Source organism: Gopherus evgoodei, chromosome 16, assembly GCF_007399415.2.
Source record: "Gopherus evgoodei ecotype Sinaloan lineage chromosome 16, rGopEvg1_v1.p, whole genome shotgun sequence".
NCBI lineage: Eukaryota > Metazoa > Chordata > Testudines > Testudinidae > Gopherus > Gopherus evgoodei.
In genome coordinates this window covers 24,745,159-24,766,047 of record NC_044337.1, presented here as the reverse complement: position 1 = coordinate 24,766,047, position 20,889 = coordinate 24,745,159, and the positions used below count along the sequence as shown (strand labels likewise).

Genomic DNA, 20,889 nt, shown 5'->3' with positions numbered 1-20,889 from the left:
TCACAGGTGGGTACAAAAACAAAGAAAGAGAGAGAGCTTTTCAGATACTACTGAAAAACGCTGACAGGGGGAGAATTGTATAATGTTTCCTGCAAAAGTCAGAGTCAGTATCAGTAATGTTTGTTTTTATGACAAAGCCACTTGGATTAAACACCAGTCATTGATAGCCTAAAATGAACTGGAAACATAATCATGCCTTTTGCTTGTTAGACTTTATATACTTTTCATTTATGTCAGAACCAGGTATTTAATGTGATTTAAAACAAATTCTAAAAAATACAGCAGATTATAACAGAATAATTGACTTCCTGCAATATTATCAAAATATTGTTGCCCTGACAAATAGCTTAGACATATTGACATTAAAACAGAAGAAAATATGTAATAATCTCACTTCATTGCAAAGCAATGCCTTTCATGATTATCAATATACATTCACGTACATATTAGTAGAGATATTTTAAAAGTACAAGGCTGAGAAATCTGTCCAGCAAGAAATAATTATTGTGAGAAATTGCATTGAATCTTGTCACGCCACAGAGAACTTTAATATAAACCTATCTATATACTATGTAGAGATAAGTATCTTGTCTTTGTAAATGAATGAAACCTCCTTATATAACCCTTAGTTTTAAGTATGTGATAATAAAATAAACCCTTTTCTGTTTAGAAAAAATAGTTGAGTGCAGTTTTTTTAAACGTGTGTATAATCTGTCATGGATTTAATTAGCTATCTTCAGATAAAAGCTGAAGTTTTAATAAAAGTTAGAAGAGATAACACAGTGGAGGACACGGATGAGCTGTCTCAAGGCCATATTCCAAGGGAACGATAAGAGCTATAAAAAATGGCAGAGGAGAGCAATTGAAAATCTGATTCTCGTAAAAAAGAAAAAAAAAAAAAGAGAGAGATGCTGGTAGGGGTGGTTGTAGATGAGACCTGCTAGCTTCTGCAAGCAATTTGGCCGCTTGCCAGGAGTCATTGTTCACCCTCAGCTGTGGCGGCTTGGTCCAGATGTGCCAACTGCACGTTTCTGCTTTTGCCAGCTGACTGCGCCGTTTGATAACCAGCTCTCTGGATGCCCATCACTGGCCGCAGAGATAGAATTAAATGATGATGATCTTCCCACAAGTTGGGAGAGGAAACAATGCATATAAATCTTGATTTCATCTCAGCGTGAGAAGTCTTTATCCATCATCACTCATAATGAACAAGTCGTTAGCCGCGATGAATGGTGTTCTGGGGTTTTTTTCAAACATCTCTTTTGTTCACTTTTTGGGTGACTTTTATGTATTTCTTGGGGGTCAAATTTCTCTCTAGATAGGAGGATGACTGGCTTAATCTTTCTGTTGCTATCCTACCTTGTGTATTAAATGCGGCTCTTTTTTCTGTTTGAAATCTGTTTTTTCTTTAAATCTGTTACTTATGTTCAGTAGTTGTAGAAAGGGAGTTTTTTCCTTTAAGACTTTGATTCTGTTGTCATATCATCTCTGCACATAAACTGTTGTAAACCTTATACCTACTTAGTTGTATATATTGCAAAATAATATGCTGTTCTGATATAGGTATATTAAAGGTATATTTAAATTTCTGAGGCTTGGGAAGTACATACGAAATAGTCTCTGTATTTTTTTTATAAATGTAACTTTTATGCATGTGACTGGCGCACCTCTTCATCCAGTATGTTTGTTTATGTCAGCTGTCCTGTCTGAAATAGGCCCTGATTCTGGAAATACTTATGGGCTAAATTTTAATCACATAAATAGTCCAATTGACATCAATACAACTTAAAGTTAAGCATGTGCATAAGTATTTCCAGAATCAGAGCCTAGGATTGTAAACTTAATGAAGCAGATCCTCATTCTCTCTCTGGTATAGTGTTTGAGCTCCATAAATAAGCGAAATTATTTATTTTGATACATTTTTAACATGTATCTATCCTGTGTTAAAATCACCATAATACAGAGTTACTTAGCTTAAGATACTTTACGTATATAAATAAAATATGGAATAAAACATTATAACTTATTTTCATTAAATATCATGTTATACTTCCATCCCTGCACAACACTGCAACTCATCAGCTGACAGATTTCTCTTTGTTGCCCATATAGTCTTTGAAACAGCTCTGATTTGGAAAATATCAGCCATGTGCTCTGACTGAGTCTCTTGCACTTCGCACTTGATCAGAAACAAGTCATTTGTGGTCACTGTGCTGTGATTAGCAAAAAGGAAGGAGAAGGCAGCTAAGATTACATGACAGTAGAGCTCAGAAGGCTGTGGGGATCGACTAAAATGCAGTAGAAAGATTTAGAATTCACTCTTTCTTTCACACCAGGTTTTTCAGTTTCAGTGAATGCAGTTCTGATATTTTCTCTTGGAGACACAGAATAAATGGAATTTAATCTCAAACTATCAACACAGTAAGATCCTGTGTATCTATGTGTTCATTCTTAAAGACTAGATTGCGATGTCTCAGTTTTCAGTAAAAGTTGGTGATAGAACTTAATTTAGGAAAAGGCTATCCCCTGTGGTTCAACAAACAGCTCCTTTCAATTTAATCCCTTACTTTAAAAAGATTTTTACTTTGAAATATTGCCATGAAAATTTATCTAAAACTTCAATTAATATTATTGCAATTATTTCATAAAACTGGAACTCCTGGTGAACTTTTGTTTTCTGTTTGCAGACAGACCTACAGTGTAGTCTTCACAGGACAATGTACTCAGTTTATCAATTTAATGCTAAGGCTTAACTCATTTTTAAGTTCCTTATAAAAAGTTTCTCTGTAACTTTCTATCTCTTTACTGACTTGCATGACATTTTAAATCATCCTGCATTTGTGAAAAAGCGGAAAGTTTGGTGGCATCTTTCAGGTGGGAGAGAGATTGTTGAACGGTTGTAATGTGACCATGGAGTGGACATTCCAATGACAGCAGTACAGTCCCGGAATAAGTTTTCTGTGATTTTTTTGGTTTCTCTGGGTAATTTGAAGAATACATTTAGTACCCATTTAGTACAAATATTCCTGGATTTTGCTATCTGTAGTTATTAATTTGTAATGTGCAGGTGGGCGGTGGGGTTTAATGCATTAGTTCATGAAAATCTCTCTGCCTAGGTCACCTCTGTGAATCAGTGACCTTCTGAGCTGCTCCATTTTTGACTTTTGTTTAAAAATACCATTACCAGCCTTGTCACTACCAACCTTTACCAACCTCATGAAGCATGAGGTTGATAATGACAGATGGAGTTTGTAGTGACAAATGGTAGCTCAGATTTCAGCTTTATGAAAGTTCTATTTTAATATATGCACTGATATTAACACAGAAATATGTGTTAGATGAATCACATCTTTAAAAATGTTATGAACACATTTATTTCAAATTACATTTGCTAATGAGACTAAAGCTGAATAGGACTTTGGCCTCCAATTTAATTGTGAGATATTTTAGTGTATGAAAACATGGGTCAATAAATGGATATATGTGTGGGTAATGACCTTTATTTCATGGAAAATAATCTGAAAGAAATGGAAAAACATTTTAATTATATTGGAATAGATCTTTCTAAAATCTGTCATTCATCAAAATGTAGCTGTTATGAAAATACTTACATGAGAAGACAAGAGTCTGGTGACTAAGTGGTGGCCTTTCTAAAGTTCTTTATAAAAATGTGCTTTTAGTAAAAGAAATAAAAGCTGTGTGTAGTCTTGTCAGTGAAAGGAATAGCTCCCAACCACAATGAAACTAGTAAAAATGCATACATTGACTCAGTTTATGGGTTTATTTTAAAAGAAGAAAAAACAACCTGTTTTTCACTTTTGATTTATTTTATAGCACCCAGTGTGCTAGGCATTTGACAAAACAAAGGGCTAGCATCTTACCCAAAGATGTTGCAGTCTAATCCGAATGCGAGCTTTTGTCTTACTAAATGAAGGTATTGACAAATTTAATAGTAAACAAAAACTCAGGCCTGTTTAAGAGACACACAACCCATGTAATACGGATTTAGGGCTTCAACTGTGTCTTTCACATCTCTGTATGGCTCTCTTTCATTTCATCACGTTAGGCTGTTCTGGGCCTTCCTGTTAGAGAAAGTTGTGTACTGAAGAATCACAAAGCACCCAGTAGGATTTCCTTAATATTTTTCATTTAAGCATAGAGGGAAAACACCAAAGAATTTAGAGATCAAAACACCACCTGTCCAGTTTAGAAACCAGCACAATCCTCCTCTCCAGTCTCGAGTTTCTCATGTACACAGCTCTTTCTCTAGATTTATTTAAACATAGGTCAAAGCCTAGAACAATAGTTGAAAACTTTTGCTCCTTAACATAGTTCTAGTTCAGTGCTGCCTAGACTTTTCCTGTTGTGCTCCCCCCTTACCAGTAATGGAATCTATGTACACCCCTCCCCTTCCCTCCCCCATTACTGCACAGTTGACTCAGCAGAGGAGCTTGGGCTGACGGTAGAGATGGAGTAGAGCTGGCCTATGGGGCAGAGAGGGCAGGAGAGCAGAGCTGGACTGGGGGTGGAGCGGCGGGGCTGGGTCTGGTGGCAGAGTTGGGCTGGGTGGCGCTCCCTCCCCACTCCCTTTGGGGGCTGGCCCAGGCCCTGCCACGCACCCTGCGCACGCCCTGCAGTTTGGGGACCACTTGTCTAGTTTATTTTTCAGTCAGGTAGCTAAGGGCTGGTCTACGCATAAACTTGCAGTGGAATAACTAACTCCATTTTAATTCACCAATTTAAACAAAACTGAGATGGGACATTCTTTATTTCAAAATAAGTGTCCACACGCAGATTTGCACCAAAACAGCAGAAGACTTGAATAAAAACAGATTTAATTTTTTCAGTTCAAGTTTGTATGTAGACCATTCCAAAGATTAATTGAAAAACTGTATTGATTTTTTTCAGCTTACTTAGCTGACTACAGAAAAATTCACTTAATCAGAATATATAAGATAAAAAGTAAATTACTAAGCAGTATTTTAAAACACCAAAAAGTATTTCAAAATCCCCAGAGATATGATTTGGGAAGGTTTGTAATTCCTGTAGAGCTGCCATTTTAATGGTGCATCCAAGGGAAGAGTGTAATTTATTTGGACTTTCAGGTAAATTTATTTGGAATAAAGAAACTAAGTAGTCGTGGTAGGAGGCAAAGTGCATTCATGAATCAGAAACTGCATAGGAGACAGAGGTGCCACAATGTTCCACAGCTGCACTGGTGTTTGTTATATCTAGTCATGATCTGAAAAACGGAGTGAGCAGTGAAGTGGCAAAATTAGCAGATGATGCAAAATTATTTAGTCAGGTCAAGACTGGAGAAGACTGAGGAACCTCAGAGGAACCTAACCAAGCTAGGTGAATAGATGACATGATGGCAGGTGAAATTCATTGTTGACAAATACAGACTAATGCTCATAGAAAAGAATTATTTGAACTACTGATATACCTTACCAGAGTCTAAACTATATAGGCTCAGGAAAACAACTGTGGCATCCTTGTACACAGCTCAGTGGAGATTTTTGCTGAATATGCAGCAGTAGTCAAAAAAGCAAACAAAAAGGTAAAATGCAAAGAATGGGATGGAAAATAAATATGGAAAATATTATAGCATAGAAGTCAGTGTTATGCATTCACCTGGAATACTCTCTTAAATTGTGGTCACCCCATCTGAAAAAAAGATAGAACAGGTATAGAGGACAATCTGACATACAGTGAGCCAGATTAGGGCATGAAATAGCTCTTCTATCAAGAAAGCTTGAAAAGATGGAGCTGGTATACTTTCCATCACAGATAAGTAAGTGAGGTAGGATAGACATATGCAAAATAGTGACTTGTCTGGAGAAGGTGTATCAAGAACTTCTGTTCACCCTGTGTCATAACAAGATCGAAGGAGTATTTATCGAAAGTGAAAGATGGTGAATTCAAACCCGATAAAAGGAAATGCTTTCTCAGAATGCATGACTAACCTGTGACACTCATTGCCACAGGACATCTTTGAGGCCAAGAGCGAAGCAGGATTCAGTGAAGTGTTGGAGATTTATTTAGATAACAAGATCATCCAGAATTACAATTTAAAGAATAAATAGTTTTGAAGAGATTTAAATTAAACTCTCATGTTTCAGGGCATAAAACAACCTCTGAGAGTTCTACACTGCCAAAAAAGATGTTCTTAATTCGGGTTAAAACAGCAATGAAGATAGGGGAAATCAGTCTTTAATTTAACTCAAGCTGCTAAGCCAAAATGCTGTGTCTTCATTGCTACTTTGGCTCTGGTTGACTTAAACCTTCTCCCCCCCCCCAGCAGTGTAGAGAGACACTGTTGGGCGTTAGGAAGAATCATAGAATGGTAGGACTAGACGAGACCTCGAGAGGTTTTCTAGTCCAGTCCCCTGCACTCGTGGCAGGACTAAGTGTTAACAAGACCATCCCTGAAGGGTGTTTGTCTAATCTGCTCTTAAACATCTCCACGATGGAGATTCCACAACCTCCCTAGGCAATTTATTCCAGTGCTTAACCACCCTGACAGGAAGTTTTTCCTAAACCAAAAGAATAAAAGAGAAAAAACAAACTTGCCTACAAAGAGCTATCAAAAACTCCTGGCATTCCCTGTTTGGCTGGCTGCTGCTCTGGTCTTTTTGACATGACAGAAGTCAGTGGGCTGACAATATATCTGCTTCTTTATCATTTTTTAAAATATTTAAATATATGTGAATTATTTTAAAATCCCTTATTTTATATATAATGTAGTGATTGGACATTTATATTTCTTTGCAGTTTTCCTTTCTAAGCTAAATTGTTACGTTATTTGTGCCTTAAAAGCACGTGCTCTGTTGATTTGTATTAAATATTAATTATTGAATATATTAGGTTTCAGTGGTAGCCATGTTAGTCTGTATCAGCAAAAAAACTGAGGAGTCCTCGTGGCACCTTAGAGACTAACAAATTTATTTGGGCATAAGCTTTCGTGGGCTAGAACCCACTTCATTAGATATATGAGGTAAAAGGTACAGGAGCAGGTATAAATACTGAAGTGGGTTCTAGCTCACGAAAGCTTATGCCCAAATAAATTTGTTAGTCTCTAAGGTGCCCTAAGGACTCCTTTTTTTGGAATATATTAGATGAGGCATAAGTTGAAAACAATCTTGTGTGAGAGAGTTTTAAATAATGCCTCTTAATTTTTTTCATGAAGAACAAACATCTATTGAAGTGGTGGTGCAACAGCATCATGCACAACAGTTCCACAAACCACTGCAGTAGGGGGCTAATGGGAATACTGTATCTTTTTTTTTTTTTTTTGCCACTTGTCCAAACAACAAAGTGGATGAAGTTTATGTGAGTGTTAGCAAGTTGGGGAAAAGTCTGTAATGAGCAGTCTGTGTCACATAATAGCAAAGATAAATCTGCAGAGAAAATTGTTCAGGCAGATGTGTAATAAGTTGAAGTCATCCTGAATAAATCAGGCTATGAACTGCCTATGCAAGATATGTTAGTCTGCATCCCTTTCTCTAAGCTGGTTTCATTGCACTTAAAGCGAACTATTCTTAGCTTAGTGAGGAAGAATCAAACGCAGTCGCATAACCTGACTCTGATTGTAATTGATTCCCTGGTGTACACTCAGAAAATAGAAAATGTAATTGATGTTTTCTTATGGTAATGAAAAATAACTAAGTAGAATACTTTATCTTCAATTTATTTCATTTATTGCATACTCAGCAGCGTGTTTTCAGATACATTTTCACATGAGAGCTAGAGATAAAATATTCTTGGTTGAGGGGGTTTGGTTGTTGAATGGGGTCCTAGAGGAGATCAGTCTAATCTAGAGTTGGACCCACCTTTAGGGGAATTAGCAAAACTCTCCTATATAAGAAAGCATTCCCATAGTAACCTGAAAGACAGAGGAAGGAAATGAAGAGAATTAGATCACATTCCAAACAGTTCCTATAGCAAGGAAGAGAAAGCTGAAGACTCCATTAAATTCAGTAGGCATCTCCTATGCATCTCTAATTTACCTAGGCTGTGTTTAGGTACTGTGATGGTACTGTAGACCAGTGGTTTTCAAACTGTTTTTCTGGCAACCCAGTTGAAGAAAATAGTTGATGTCCACGATGCAACAGAGCTGGGGATGAGGGGGTTTGGGTGTGGGAGGGGCTCAGGGTTGGGGTGCGGGGGTGAGGGCTGCCAGGTAGGGCTGGGAATGAAGAGTTCAGGGTGTGGGAGGGGGCTCTGGGCTGGGGCAGAGGATTGGGGTGCAGGAGGTGGTCAGGACTCTTGGCTGGGGTGCAAGCTCTGGGGTGGGCCTGGGGATGAGGGGTTTGGGATGCAGGAGGGGGCTCCAGGTTTGGGGGAACTCAGGGCTGGGCCACAGGATTGGGACTTACCTTGGGTGGCTCCCGGTCAGCAGCACAGAGGGGGTGCAGAGGCAGGCTTCATGCCTGTCCTGGCCCCGTGGATTGTGCTGCAGGTCCAGCTCCCAGACGGGAGGCACGCAAGTGGCTCCATGCCGATCTTGCCCGCAGGCACACACGCACACACCACACAGCTCCTGTTGGCCAGGAGTGTGGAGCCGGTGCTCAGGGCAGGGACAGCGCATGGAGCCCCGCAGTGCCCCCCCACCTAGGAACCAGACCTGCTGCTGGACATTTCATGGGCGTAGCGCGGTGTCGGAACAGATAGGAACTAGCCTGCCTTAGCTGGGCAGCACCACCGAGGGGACTTTTAACAGCCCAGTCGGCAGTGCTGACCAGAGCCACCACAACCTAGTCCCTTCCATTCCATGACCCAGTTCTGGGTCATGACCCACGGTTTGAAAACCACTGCTATAGAAAACACTAATACAGGTATATACATCCAGGACTGCTGTGTATGCATTTGCTGTATTCAGAGCTCCTTGAAAGCTGCTTCCAGAAACAAATTTATTAGAGCAGTTAATGGATTAAATATCAGTTTAGTGATAACAGCCATTTGCATTTTGCTGGGATGAAACCAAGACCATGGTGGCCTTTTGCTTTTCCTGTATAAGGCTCTGTTACTGTGGTGGATATAGGAATCTTTGCGAGTTTGGATATATGCAATAAGTTACGAGCCTTGAGAAATGTTTGAAGGTGAGTTTTACTCATTGGAAGTAAATGCGAATTTTACCATTGACTTCAAATGGGAACAAATTTAGTTCAGCACTGAGTGTTTTTGCTCCAGAGAAGGGGTGAAAGAAATATAAATTATCCTCACTTAATAATTAATATACCATTATCTTTGTAAATGTTGATTGCCTTAAAAAATTCAGCTTAGCAGTTGTTGCAAATCAGCCTGCTGGTTATTTCTATTGAATTTACTTAACACTCCTCTGCAGTATGGCTACACTGCAATTAAATACCTGTGACTGGCCTGTACCAGCTGACTCAGGCTTGAGCTAAAGGGCTGTTTAACTGCAGTGCAGACCTTGGGGTTCTGATGTTATTAGCAGAATATATGCATAGGTGAACTTTGCTAATATACAACTCAAAAGCATTAGCCACTGTTTGATGTTCTTTACCAAGTGATGGAGAGAAATCTGTGATCTGCTGCTATTTTGGGTGGCGTACTCTTTACAGGAACAGTTCATCTAATACAAGGAAGCCATTAATTAGTAACTATGAGCAGATGAATGATGAAAAGGAAGTGGAAATGAATTGGGTTTAGAAGAATGACACCTTAATTCTGACTAGAAGGCCCCACTTAGAATGATAGGACTGTTCAGTGTCAGCTGTTTGGAACCGTTGGTGACTCTGCTGAGTCTTCCCACGAGGCTGCTAAGTGGCAATGGTGACCTTCTGAGGTATCTGAGATTCCATCTAAACTCTCTCACTTTCTGTAAAGGCATTGACAACTCTTTTGTGTCATCATCACTAGCAGTTAGACCATTGTACCACCAGTTAAGGGAAATGATGAGCCTTGTCAGCAATGGTTCATTTTCCAAGAGGCTTAAGAAATATGTTCAGTTCATCCAATAATTTCACACAGGCCACCAAAGAGATGGTAACTACTGTGGTCACTCTTGTTGTGAGCTGAATTTGAGTTGATGAAATGAATGAGGCTCCATTTTCCATTGCCATTCCCTTGAGCCTTCCACTTCTAACTCAGAATCATCATTCTTGGGCTTGTTCCACTGGTACCTCCTCCTTCTCTCCTCCCTCTACTGCTTCAACCACCTTTTTGCTGAATCACAAATGTAGAGTGCAAGTTCTCTGGGGCAGCAGCTGCCTTTCTTCTATCGGAGCAGAAGCGAGCCTAACGAGACCCTGATCAGCCTATAGGTGCTACTGTAAGAATAAAAAGGCAAAGATGTTCAGTACACCATCTGTTTTTAAACCAAGTATTCAGTTCAAACACTGGTGTCCAAATAAGAAACACTAGCACTCTGAAGGAAATACAGCCCATGCTGGTTTTACCATGGTTATAATTGTTGCTTAAAAAAAAAAAAAAAAAACCCACAAAATGGTTCACCATGAGAACAACCCTGCCCCTCTCTGCTTCCCATCATGCTCTCCTGTTTTGGTGTTCCTTGTGAACTGAGAAGCTTTAACTGAGTCATCTTGTCTGATTTTAAATAGAAATTCTTTGCAAGGCAAACATGCTACTGATTATTATTAAATAGCAGCTTTAAACTGTAAACATCCCAAACCAGAAATACTCAGTCCTTTTAAGACCAAAATGCTTTACAAGTCTAATTGTTATAAACAGTAACTTCTGCCAACATTTCATAGATGTGACCTGTATTTTCCATAGGTTAGAGCAAGAGCTACTGACTGAGTATTGTGCTCAGTTTGGAGAGAGACTAATACCTTTTTATATAAATGAAAACAGCTGCTTTATAATACCATTAAAGTCCCTAACAGCTGTCCACTATTGTTTTGTCACAGTTTTCAAAATGTGTAAATGTGTAAAGTTACCAAAAGTCATTTACAACATAATCTCACTAATCTAGATCAGTCCCACAGGAAGTGGATAGACCATAAATATAAAACCATCCGTATCTTATTTCAGTCTCCATCATAGAATCAAGAGAATTGTAGTTGCAAAGACCCATTTAGGTTGTGTTTCATCGCCCAGCTAACGGAAGATTATTCCCTACAGTAGATCTGACTAATTCACATTTTATTTAAGGTAGTTTATTGTTCTGTAATTAGTTTTCCTTTCAAAGACAATTATTGAGTCACCTATCCAAACTTTGAGAACAATTGTACAAAATGAAGTAGACTGAAATGAGACACCCTTAATCTAAAAAAAAAAGTATAAAATGCAGATAGTTCAATTATATCCAAAAATATTCTTTTACTTGTTCTTTCAAGGATTTCTAACCTAGTGCTTCTAACTCCAGTTTTAATGTGTGGGATCACTTCTTCTAAAGCACACCTCTTAAAGTCTGCACACATGTTCAATCTGGAACGCTCAGTGGAGAGAAGCCAAAACCCTAATAGAAAGGTACTGTTTGTGTAAAGAATTATTTGTTGGTGTCTATCATGTGTCCAGCTCATAGGGAAATGCTAGGATACAATAAAACTGAAGAATTTCATTTCAAGTTGTTCAATTATCTTCCTATTTCTGTGGTATTTCACCTCTTCTGTTTGTAAATACTTGGTCTTGATACTGTGCTGCTGTCTTCAATGTCCCTTTTCCCTCCCTCCTTGGATTTCAAGGAGAATGGCCTTCTCCAAAGTGTTGTGATGGAGCTAAACAGTTAAGCGATGCCTACACTCTGCAACTTTTAGCCACACAGCTGTGCTGCTACAGCCGTGTTAATAAGGGGCATGCAATGCAGCTGCTATTGGTCAACAGGAGAGAGCTCTCCCACTGACCAAAAAAAAAAAAAAAAAAGTCCACCCCCCAATGAGTGGTGGTAGCTTTGTCGGTAGGAGAGAGCTCTCCTCCCAGTAAAGCACTGTTCATACCGGCGCTTTTTGTTGGTAAAACTTTTATCATTCGGAGAGTGTGTGTGTGTGTGTGTTTTCACACCCCTGAACGACAGAAGTTTTACCAACAAAAGTCCAGTGAAGACGAAGCCTTTTATGTCACTGCCCTCTGAAAGGAGAAGAGAAGACAGTTCAGATGGTGGTAGAGGTGAGAGGAAAGTAGTAGCCAACAGAAAGAGGGTAGCTGGCAGCAAAGAAACAGAAGAGGAACCACTCTCCTTAAAGTCTGCTAAGGTACTATGGAATATTGGCAGGGGTGAAAGTAATTTATAGGACATACCAGTACTGCCAGAGTCCTGAGGGGGGCATGGCCTCATCCAGAAGGAGCATGACCTCACCCGGAAGGGACATGGCCTCTCAAGATTTAAAGGCCCTGGGGCACCAACTGTGGCTGGGAGACCCAGGGCCTTTAAATCAACCAGGGCCTCCCAGCTGCAGAGGTAGCTGGGAGGTCCCCAGAGCTCGGGCAAATTAAAGGGCCCAGGGCTCCGGCTGCCGCGGGGAACCCTGAGCTTTGTGGGGCTGGGGCAGGTATTTAAAGGGCCAAGAGCTCCTGCCACTGACAGGAGATCCAAGCCCTTTAAATCCTGGCCCCAGCCTAGCCACCAGAGCCAAGGCCGGGATTCAAAGGGCTCTGGGCTGCCCGCAGCGGCGGGGGGCTCTGAGCCCTTTAAATCTCAGCTGCTGCGGGGTCTTGAAAGGGCTCTGAGCTGACCGCAGCCACGGCACCCCAGAGCCCTTTAAATCCCGTCCCAGCCTGGCCACCGGAGCTGCGGGCGAAGGGTTTAAAGGGCTCTGGGCTGACCGCCGCCGCGGCAGCCCAGAGCCCTTTAAATCTGGCCCCAGCCAGCTGCCGGAGCTGCGGGCAGGGAGGTTAAAGGGCTCTGGGCTACCAGCTGCGGCAGGGAGCCCAGAGCCCTTTAAATCCCTGCAGCAAAAGCCAGTGCAGTCTGGCACGGTGTACTGGCTCTTGCCGGTACACTGTACCGGCTTACTTTCACCTCTGGATATTGGTGAGTTTTGCGCTTAAACAAAGATTCAACATCTTTGATATGTATGAAAAATGCAACATAGCCTCCCCAAAATTATACCACCTACTCATTGAGTACATAATGATTTTTTTGAGAATTTAAAAGTAAATCTTAATTTTAATTCCTGAACTAATTAAAATGGGTCCTTTAAGAAATTTAATATCTACTGTCAGCCTTCCTGCCCATACCCCCCATGATTCCAGTAATAGCATATGTGACAAAGTTCCTCCTCTACCTTGGTGGGCCCTGCGCTTATTGGCGGATTTGCTCGCCTCAGATTCACCATGTGGGTCAGGAAACAGCCCAGAGACCTTCCCCTCTGGTAGAAGCCACAGTCCAGGTCAGTTCCTCCTGTGTCTGATCAGGGGTTGGGGGGGAACCTGGGCCCGCCCTCTACTCCAGAGTCCAGGGCCCTGTGGACTACAGCTGTCTAGAGTGGCTCCTGGTACAGCTGCGCGACAGCTACAAGTCCCTGAGCTACTTCCCCGTGGCCTCCTCCCAGCCCCTTCTTTATCCTCACCACCGGACCTTCCTCCTGGTGTCTGGTAACACTTGTACTTCTCAATCTTCCAGCAATATGTCTTCTCGCTCCCAGCTCCTCACATGCACACTACAAACTGAAGTGAGGTCCTTTTTAACTCAGGTGCCCTGACTAGCCAGCCTGTCCTAATTGATTCTAGCAGTTTCTTAGATGGTTCCAGGTGTCTTAATTATCCTGCCTGTCTTAATTGGTTCTTGCAGGTTCCTGATTACTCTAGTGCAGACCCTGCTCTGGTCACTCACGGAACAGAAAACTGCTCACCCAGTGACCAGTATATTTGCCCTCTATCAGACTGTGTACCCTACTGGTCTGGGTCTGTCACAGATAACACAGATTCTTCACATTTTCCCTATAGTTAGAACTCTCTGGAATCATGTGCATTGGTTACATTTGAATAATTAAAAAAATTAATGATAATTTTTCACATTATTCTTCATAACTAAATATTTCTCCTGCAGCAGAGGTTGAAGGCTACAATAAAATGTTCTGCTGCAGAGAATTTCCCAAATAACTGCCGCCTTTCACAGTGGTTGCCATCTGCTTTTCTTCTCAAAGTACTCCCAGGGAAATTTTGCAACAAAAAATTAAATTAAAAATTCTTCATACTGTGTTTTCAAATTCTGCAAAATTCTGCATATTTTGTCAAAATAACACACTATAATCACACCAATTTTAATTATTTTGGTAATTTATTTCGAAATACCTGTCAGCAAGTATGTCTGTAACAATACAGACAACAAAAAAGATTCAGAAAATGTTTTTTGACAAATAGATTCCTTACTAGGCATATTAATACAGAACTCTGAATAATAATTCATTTAAGCTTTAATACAGAACCATATTCCTCCACCGCACCCCAAAGCAGAGCAAAGGCTTAGGGGAGTCGGGTAACGGAGGAGCTGAAAGAGAGGGAAGTAATTGCTGGGAAGGAGTCTGGATGTGAACTCAGAGGGTTGTTGGGTATGGGCGGGAAAAGTATAGAATGGGGGATTTTGGGGGGCGGGTTAGGGATGGTTAGGGAGCTTCTCCATGCAGACCCTGGCTGACCCCCAGCCTCTCACATTCAGTCAAGCACATCTGACCTGTCCCCATATGTCCCTACACCCCCACTTAGACACCCCCTCCCCCATCCGTGTGTGTCTCTCCGCCCCCACTCAGCCATTCCCCTGCCCCAGTGTGTGTCTGTGCCCCCGCTCAGCTGCTCCCCCATCCCTATGTCTCTCTGTGCCGCCACTCAGCCATTCCCTTTTCCCTATGTGTCCTTGTTCCTTATCTCCCATCCTCATGTGTTTCTGTGCCCCCATTCAGCCACCCTCTCTCCCTACATAGCTCTGCACCCCTTCCCCTATCACCATGTGACTGTGCACCACCCTCCCCCATGTGGCACTGGGCCTCCACTCCAATTCAGGCCCTGCAGCAAAGAAGTCAGGCTCTTTCTCTTCCCTAGCTGGCTGGGAGTGGCTGCTGTGTTCTAGCACTACAGTCCCTCTGGTGGGCAAAAGGCGGAACTGCAGCAACATTCTGACACTTTTTTGTGCAAAAAAATAAAAATATGCATGGCTTATTAATTATGCATGCACAATGGTGCAGAATTCCTCCTGGAGAATCAGAGACTGAAGCCATAGTTGCCCTTGGTTGGTGGCCATTTTGAGAGGGTATTTCTCACGCTGCTACAGTATCTCCATCTGCTTATTGATTTGGGGAGGCGGTCACCATATCCCCTGTGGATAGCTGTAGCTTCAGTCCTATTAAGACCAATGGAAAGTGGTGGCAATTTTTGACTGAGGGCAATTCTTTATGGCAAGATAAACTTTGAGTTATGAAAAACTATTGCAAAAAATTACCATTAGTCCTAAATATCTTTTCCAAAGCTATCCATTGCATCAGATGTACTCAGCGGGTAGGCCTGGAGAAGGAGGGGCAAACTAGGGTGTTCACATGCAGGGGAACTTGGGGTTGCAGGAAAGGGGGAAACTGATTCATAGATTTTTAAGGCCAGAAGGAACCAGGAGATCTAGTCTGACTTCCTGTATATCACAGGCCATTAAATTATGCCCAGTTATCCTTGTATTGAGCCAAATAACATGTTTGACTAAAGCATAAAGCCTTCTAGAAAGGCGGCACCCAGGCTGGATGTGAAGACATCGAGAGATGGAGACGCCACCCCTTCTCTTGGTAGTTTGTTTCAATAGTTAATCACCATCGCCATTAAACACTTGTGCCTTATTTGAATTTGGCTTCAGCTTCCAGCTGTTGGTTCCTGTTATGCCTATAGGACATAACTGATGTATGCATGTGCGCACATGGGATAACACAGGAAGGTGAAGAGGCAGGGGAATTGCGGGATAGTGTGGTGCAGGGGGATGCTAGGAAGTACAACAGGAAGGGAGAAGTTGGAGAACAGGAGAGATCACACAATTATGATTAAGGCATTTTAGTGCTAGTGGACCTGGATTAGATTAAATTGAGTTTTAAAGATGTATTAGATTTTTTTTCTGTATTTTCCCCTTATTGTGACACTAAAAGATAGAGTCAAAGTTTCTGTTGAAGAAGAAACGTTGAGTTATGAAGAATAACAGGGAAAAAATAGCCACTAACCCTTAAAAAAAAAAAAAAAAACCTACAAGATTTCAGTGAGTTTTAGTTACATGGGAACTCTGTATATTCTATGACAGGGCAGTATAAAGGTTGTTTGAGTGCCCTAATTCTGTATTTCTGTGTCTTTACATATTTGGACTTTTGTTAAGGTTAGCATTAACTGTAAATTTCTTGGGTTCATATTGCTTTCGTTCTGGATAATTACATCATCTCTGTAAGGTGTTTTACCTTTAATTACTGATATACTCTCCATTTTAGAATACTTTTTGTCTGGACTTCAGTAATTCTTTTATTTGTTTTTGTTTGTTTAAGGGGGTTTTCACATTAGAGCAGCCATGATTAAAAGAACATTAATAGGCCTAGTTCCCTTGGTCAGTTGTTTTTCTGTATACCCCTTGACACTTCTATTGCACTGAGCAGTCCAGACGTTGCAGGGAAGAGAGGGACAAAAAGATGGTTTTCTGCCTCCCAGGGCAACTGAGCAGCCTAGAATCCCCAGGAGCAATCAGAACCACTCTGCCCTCCATCTTGGTCTCTCCCTTTCCAACACACCCCAGTGCTAGGAGCTGCAGGGAGCTGTTTGTTCAGCCCTACACAGCTCCCACAGGGAGGATTTCTCCCCTGGCTATACGTGGCTGTTTTATAGCTCCATTGTGCTGCCAAAGCCCCCATTCACACATGTTCATAGCTCTCCAAAAATCACCTTTGGGACTGAAGTTTCCTTGTTTGGTCCCTGCCAGAAGGTGCTTTTTTAAGATCAGCCATTTTGGTGTTCTGAGAGGGTAAATATATCTTTAATTGCAGGAGACAGCACCATAGTGGCAAGCTCTTCCAAATAATTCCCTCTGTCTACCTGCATCATCTCTGTTTTGCTAGGGTTGTAACTTCAGCCAGCTCTTCCTCACCCATGTGCTGATCTCAGCCAGACGCTGAGATGGCTAGGTGATGTTGCCATATGTTGTGAACAGCTAACAGTGAATAAAGATTTTGGGACAATTTGCTAGTATAGAAGCAGATTTTATTATTCCAGTATGTTGAACTTGGTGGGATTTTGTACACTAACCAGTTTTGCTGATCAGATTATCTGGGCTCGTCTCTGAGCTTAACATGAAACAGACACTATGAAATCTCCCATTTACTGATTTTTTCCATAGTGGTAAAAACAAAACAAAACTGTAATTGATATGGCATGTTCTAAATTCTGCTCTCAGCATTTGGATGGGGAGTTGTTTTTACGGTACTGAAGAAAGGTCCTCTCAATGTACCTGAGACCTCTGCACGGAACATCCTGCTTGGTGTATGTTCCTCATTTAGCCTGAAATAAGTATTTATGTGGCCAGATTAGCCTGTATTGCAATCCTGTTATATTTCCATGTCTATAATCAGGAGAAAAGTACCTTCCTTGGTTTTTTATAATTCAAGTCAGCAATCTGAAGATCTTTTGCTGATGTACCAAGTTCACAACTAACCCCACAGTCTGAGTTATGGGATACAAAATGCCTAGATGAGAGCTACCCATTAGATGGGCAGAGTATGGAGTGGGTTTAGCATATGCTGATTGAGGTGTTTACTCCCCTCCCAGTGGCAGTTAGACGATTATCTTGACACTTTCTCCTGAATTTGTGATTTTTTAAAATTTCATTACAATATATATAGAAAAAAATATGGCGATATACCTATCTCATAGAACTGGAAGGGACCCTGAAAGGTCATCGAGTCCAGCCTCCTGCCTTCACTAGCAGGGCCAAGTACTGGTTTTGCCCCAGATCCCTAAGTGGCCCCTCAAGGAGTGAACTTACAACCCTGGGTTTAGCACTCCCCCCATATAATGTTCCTACCATTAGCTTGTTATATTATGGATCAAAGCATCATGAGTTCTTACATTTCCCAGTTATATTTAAGATACGTACTGTTTACTTAAAAAGAGTTAAAGCCTGTAACAAGAAGTCAGTACTTCTACTACTGTTACTTGCCATCTGCTGCAGTAGCATTGATGCATGCTTTGTGCCCCACAGGAGAACAGCACATAAATGAACCATCTTTATTTATTTTAAGGTGCTTTTGACTAAATTCTTAATTTCACTGGCTGTCAAGGTAGTCTTAAGTAAAATGGGTTTGAACTGCTGTAGTTTTTGTGTACCGGACTAGACGTCAGAAACCTTTGCCATCACTGGAAATTCTGTCACTCTGGATTTACTATCTGTTTCCCACAGCTGAATTCTTAAGCAGTGTGATTTAACACCTTGGCTCTCCATCAGCCAGTTCTGGCATTTATTTGAATGCATTACACCACTGGTTTCCATAAACTCTTTTACAATTGTTTCAAATAAATGACTGTTTATTTCCACAAAAACCATCTGCGTTTCTGTGGAGAACGACAGATAACTATATGTAAAATTTGGTAATGTCACAGCAGTGCAAGTTAAGAAAAACAGACTGGCTTGAAAAATCTGATGTAAGTACATAATGTTAAAGGTTTGTTTTCATCCTTTAAATGTCTTTATTTAACAAATGATACCTGAATCTGCAATGATCAGAATCTTTATCCTGCTTAGGAGATGTTGAGATTTTTAACAAATAAACAGATTTTAAGATGTTCTCATAGCAGCAGGATTTAGAATTGTATATAAACATTCTTCCTTTTAAACTATTTCCTCTCAAATTGTTTACATATTTTTCTTTTGTCCTGTTGCTGTTGCCAAGCATATTGTGAAACACTCACTCTTCTATAATGTTCCAAGAAGTCTTCCCCAGTAGAAGGCCTGCAATCTCCTATCTATTCTTCTTTGAGTGATTGCTCATGTCTATTCCACAGTAGGAGTGCGTGCTCGCTACATGCACTGGTGCTGAAAGTTTTCCCTCAAGCAGTACCCGTAGGAGAGCGCCTAGCAACCCCTGGAGTGGCGCTTCCATGGCACGGTATAAGAGGCACTGTGCACTCCCCCCACCCTCAGTTCCTTCTTACCACCAGTGAAGGTGCTTCACAGCTGCTCTGTTCCAGCTTTGCTGTAGCTCGTCCCCAAAAACTGCTTGTTCATTCAGTGTATGGTACCTGTAGTTAGTTAATGGTTTAGTTAGTTTAGTTTAGCTAGATCACCTGGGCCGGGGCATGCCCCGTGTCCCAGGTTTTAAGTCATGTGACACTTGTAGGTGATCTGTGCCAGTGAGTGAGCCACACATGGATTGTTTATGCTGTTTGGGGGAAACCCATCTCAGCAATTGCTGCAAGATTTGAAAGTCGTTTAAGCCTTGGACCAAGAGAGAAAGGGACATTAGGCTCCGTGCTATTCTGATGCAGTTGGCGCTGACCCCAGCTCTTGCGCGCCGCTCGGAGTCAGCACTGGGCACTGCGGTGTCGGTGCACGGTGACCCTTAGGCGACATCAACTAGTCGGCACTACTCCCCGTCCACAGGGCACACCAAGAAGGCTAGGAAGAGGCCTTCTTCGCTGCGGTGCCCGAATAAACCTGGGACAGAGGCTAGACCCATGTCGGGCAGTCCTCGATTCCCACTGGCCTCTAGGCCTCCAACTCAAGTCGAGTGGAGTAGCCTGGCCCATTCAGATCAGGCCTCCCCGGATGTCTGGATGCCTTCTGCGCCGGAGGCCCTGCAGGCAACCCAAGATGTCAGTCCCGCGCTCCAGAGGCAAGCTGCTGTTGGGATTGCTGCAGTCATCTCTGGCTTGGTACTGATCTCAGTCAGGGGAACGTTCCCAATGCCTTCGCCGCCCAGTGACTGTTCAGGTCAAAGTCCACGTAGATCCCCCTCAATGCCCACCAGGCTGTCTGTCTGGGTTCCGTCTGACCGAGACTCTCAGCACCGCTTTGCCTCGAGGAGCGAATGCCGAAGAGACTGAGACAGATGTCACCAAAGGTCCTTATCTCGGTGGAGCTATTGCAGCTGGTCACTGCACGAACATCGTTGTTCCCACTCTAGGACCCCGTCACAGCTCCGCCTCCGCAGCCCCGGGCATGAATCGCCGGCGTCTCACTGTCGCAGGTCCACCTGCTGGAGCTGATCATGGAGCAGCTGTTACCGACAGTACTGATCCTCCACGTCAGGATTGCGGTCCCATGGTCGGCATCGCTCACAGTGCCGCCGCTCCTCCCGGTCCAGGGACAGCAGCAGGTCATATGTCGGCCCAGCCTCCCTTTGTAGTCGTCCATCGATGGGCCAGTCCGAACAGCCAGCTCCGCTGGTGCCACAGCAGGTGCAGTGGCATCGACCCCCATAGCCAGCCCAGTGGTAGCAGTAGGCACTGTGGCCCCCGGCGCAGCCTCTGGAGGGGGCTCGCTCAGTGGCCGGAGCCTCAGAAGGACCATCAGCCTCCATCTCCAGATCTCCGAGGAAGGAATCAGTGGAACGTACATTCTCGGCACCATGCCCAGAGATCGACCAGGTAGTGGACCATCCAGTGCCGGTGGACACACAAAGTACCACGCCAGCCTTGTCATCCTCCCTGGATGAGGTGATTACGGCCTCTCCTCCTTCCGTCACACAGGAGGACTTTATGGCCCACCAAGAACTCTTAAAAAGGGTGGCATCAAGCAGAGGAGATGGAGGAGCCCTCGGACTCCCTGTTTAATGTACTGTCCTCCTCAGCACCAGGCAGGGTGGCCTTGCCTCTCCATGAAGGGGTGGTGAAAATTTCAAATGCCCTGTGGCAAACCCCAGCCTCATTGGCCCCCTATCTCTAAGAGAGCAGAATGTAAGTATTTTGCGCCCGTCAAGGGGCATGAATACTTATGCACCCACCCTGCTCCTAACTCCCTGG

General features: G+C 42.4%; 1 protein-coding gene across 2 annotated transcripts in view; it reads left to right on the top strand.

Annotated features, from left to right (window-relative positions):
* The window catches only part of MAPKAP1 (MAPK associated protein 1), a 167,007-nt gene that overhangs the window by 99,367 nt on the left and 46,751 nt on the right, over positions 1 to 20,889 (top strand). The window lies entirely within an intron of this gene.